Below are 3,777 nucleotides of genomic sequence, written 5' to 3' on the forward strand. Positions count from 1 at the left end.
GGTTGTTACCTTGGGGGGCTTCAGAAGAGGAGTTAGTCACCCTGAAAGGGGGCGTCAGAGCTGACTAATGCTGGGGTAGCAGGAGATGGGGGGGGGGGGCTCTGGTGAGGCAAAGCTATTTTTGGCCAGCTCCTCTTCCTCCACGTGAATTCCTCTTTTCACCCGTTCTCTCTTTCCTTATTCCCCAGATGTGTTTCCTTCCTGAAAGTCAAAAGGCTTTACTTCTCCTCTTTCCAAGCCCGCATGACGCACTTGCATCCGTCCCGCTGGGGGGAACTGAAGGGTGGAGGTGGGAGGGTCAGACGCTCAGATTGAGTAATGATTGACTTTTTAAGCTTGTGGCTTTACTTGTTTGGAAAAACAGGGCACGGTCAGAGTCACATGACAAGAAATGTTTGATATTATTTAGCAAGTCCTATCATATTTTCAATATCAAATAACACACATGACAGTCAGTTATTATTGCAAATTGTTGCTTATTCTCGGTCTTGGTCTCCTATAAATACTATAATAATACGCTTTGTGCTGACAACAATGATTATTAAGGATGGACGATAACGGTCCATATCAGCATAAAAATGCCATATCGGTTGATATCACTATCGGATTGCTTCCCAACCAGGAAAACCACCATTCCATTGACACATATCGGTATCGCTGATATCTGTATCGGAAATTGAGAGTTGGATAATATCGGACATCCCTGCCTATATTATATTCCATATATATTTCCCCATAATAGACGCTGTTTTATTTTGTTCAATTTGATTGTGGGGGGCAAATGGCCCCCGGAATGTACTTTGGACACCCCTGCTTTAAAGTATAAGAAGATTAGGAATTGAACTTGTTAACTTGTCAAATAGTTAACTGGTTATTGTTGAAGAAAGTGAAGATAAATGAATGACATTTGAAGTGTAGTAGAGTGTAGTAAAGTGTAGTAGAGTGTAGTAGAGTGTAGTAAAGTGTAGTAGAGTGTAGTAGAGTGTAGTAGAGTGTAGTAAAGTGTAGTAGAGTGTAGTAAAGTGTAGTAGAGTGTAGTAAAGTGTAGTAGAGTGTAGTAAAGTGTAGTAGAGTGTAGTAGAGTGTAGTAGAGTGTAGTAAAGTGTAGTAGAGTGTAGTAAAGTGTAGTAGAGTGTAGTAGAGTGTAGTAAAGTGTAGTAGTGTAGTAAAGTGTAGTAGAGTGTAGTAAAGTGTAGTAGAGTGTAGTAGAGTGTAGTAAAGTGTAGTAGAGTGTAGTAGAGTGTAGTAGAGTGTGGTAGAGTGTAGTAAAGTGTAGTAGAGTGTAGTAAAGTGTAGTAGAGTGTAGTAGAGTGTAGTAGAGTGTAGTAAAGTGTAGTAGAGTGTAGTAAAGTGTAGTAGAGTGTAGTAAAGTGTAGTAGAGTGTAGTAGAGAGTAGTAGAGTGTAGTAGAGTGTAGTAGAGTATTTCTTTCTTTAGTCTTTGTTCCACGTTTTAGCCGGAATGGCAAAGAACAGAAAGGCCGCACCTTCACATGGAAGAATGTCAAGGATGTGTGTCTGTGCCAGGCATTTGGAGCCGGAATGTCTCTGGAATGCCGGCAACGGTCGCTTTCCCCTGCAGCTTTGTCAGGTGTTGCAGGGAGAGCAAAACAAGGGAAGCGGAGCGCCAAGATGGCCACACATCCGGGGGTGCGTGCTGGCAGGACGGGTCTCAGACCACACGTTGCCACGTCGGAAGTGGAACCAAAACCAACACAAGTCAACACACCTGCACCACATGGCCTATAGGGGACCAAAATAACGCTTGGACACTCATGTACGTGCAAACCAACAGCCGCATGCTCCTTCATCTCCTGTTGCCTCCTCGCAGGATCTCAGTGTGGAAGCACCAAAGCGTCTTTGCATCTTTTACTGAAGCCTAGTTGCGTCATCAGTGATTTCCTGCCATGGCGGCATACGCCATCATCATTGTGTCCATGAGGCGGAGAAAAGCTCCCATTTACTATTGTCTGAGCCACTTCCAAACATCGTCAGCCTATTATGTAACTACGTAAGAGCACAATGACCCACAGCCAACTTCATGCTAATATGACTCAACGGGACCAAAGTTTGGGAGGAGATGTGGGATCTGGTAGGCTTTAGCACATGTTGGACTTGTCTTTGAGCAATCGGTTCTGCAGCCCCGCCGTGTCCCCGATGTGCCCCTGACACGGCCCTGCGTCCGTGTCCCTGTGTCCCTGTGTCCCTGTGTCCCCGTGTCCCCCGTCCGGCTTTGTGCCCCCATCAGCTGCACTCGGCCAGCACGAATGAGTCACAGGACGTCCCTCCATCAGCCCGCGTGATTGCGAGTGTCAGGTGCTGGGCTCCTGCGTGCAACGTGAGACTCGCCTCCATTGTCTCCAAGTTTGCAATGTGAAAGACGAGACAAGCCGATCCGTTGCCGATGGTGATCTCGACAGCCAAAAGGCGGCAACTTGTTGTCGCTTCTCGTTGGTGACACCACATCTAAAAATAGCCAAAGTGAAGCATATAGTCTGACAGTATGGGGGGAGGTCAGCAGGCGCTGGGACTGCTGTACGCCATCCCACCACTTCACTAAAACACAATACAACCATTACAACCATTACAACCATTATATAGCAGGGTGTATAGTAGGTAGATTGAATATCTGAAATAAAGATCAGAAAGATTGTGCTGCTTAATTGAAGAAGTACAATGCAGAGTTCAATGATTACGCAACATGGAGAGTGTACAGTGGAGGGAGTGGTAAGAACTATGGGTCAAAAATACAGAGGTTTTATTTTGTGTATTTGTATATTTTTGATTCTATTCATATTGGAAGCGATCCTACTTGTTAGACCAGACCACGGGGCTATTTGGTCGTTCCAAATGGAATGATTACTAATAGCAGGAATAACAATAGCACACATAAACACACCCCAGCGCCAAGCACCAACCACTGCATAACAATAGCGGACTTGACGAGACACAAGACAAGCCTGAGCTCCTCCACCCTATTTGTTTTTGTAGCTACACCTGACACGCCCTTCGCCAGTATGCCGTCTTCCACAGGACTCAGCCGCCTCGTCGTGCTGGTGCCTGCAAATAGCGTGTAAGGCGGTGCCTGTCGGACGGCCTCTCATCCCGCCAATGACTGGCCTTCCAATAGCCGTCGCTATTAGCGCCAGCTGCATACAAACGGCGGTGACAAAAGCCGCTCTTCTTGACCGTTTGTTGGGCGTTGTCAGCACATGCCAAAAAAAGGCAGGCGACCACACCTTCAGCCTTGCACAACTTCCCCTATCCTTTGGTCGGCACGCACGCTTGGCAACAGCAGACGGATCATCTTCCTCCTTCTGAAGCTCTTCCCTCAGCGCTCGTGTCCTCTCGGCGGGCTGGAAGGCCCGAGTGCGCCTTCGCTCCAAGCGACACGCCACCTGACTCAGCAGCACGCAGGCCGCTCTGTCCGGGACCTGTCCGAGGCGCTCAACACGCCTGTGCTGGCCCCGAGTGTAATTGGCCTGATGTGCGACAAGGGGGAGGGGGGGTCTTTGCCCCCCAACATCCACATCACAACGCATCAGCCTGAGCACGCAGAGCAAGGAAGTACACTTGCACACGCATGCAAAACACTGGCACACGTGTCCTGAAAATATTCCCTCTTCCCAGCCAAAGCCGTGGACCTTCGGTCTACAATAGTCTAGCTATATAAATATAGAGATAAATATCCATATCAATATCCATATCAATATCCATATCAATATCCATATCAATATCCATATCAATATAGCCATATAAATATCCATATAAATATAGAT

Source organism: Doryrhamphus excisus, linkage group LG16 (genome assembly GCF_037039965.1).
Source record: "Doryrhamphus excisus strain RoL-2023G ecotype Guam linkage group LG16, RoL_Dexc_Guam_v1.1, whole genome shotgun sequence".
NCBI lineage: Eukaryota > Metazoa > Chordata > Actinopteri > Syngnathiformes > Syngnathidae > Doryrhamphus > Doryrhamphus excisus.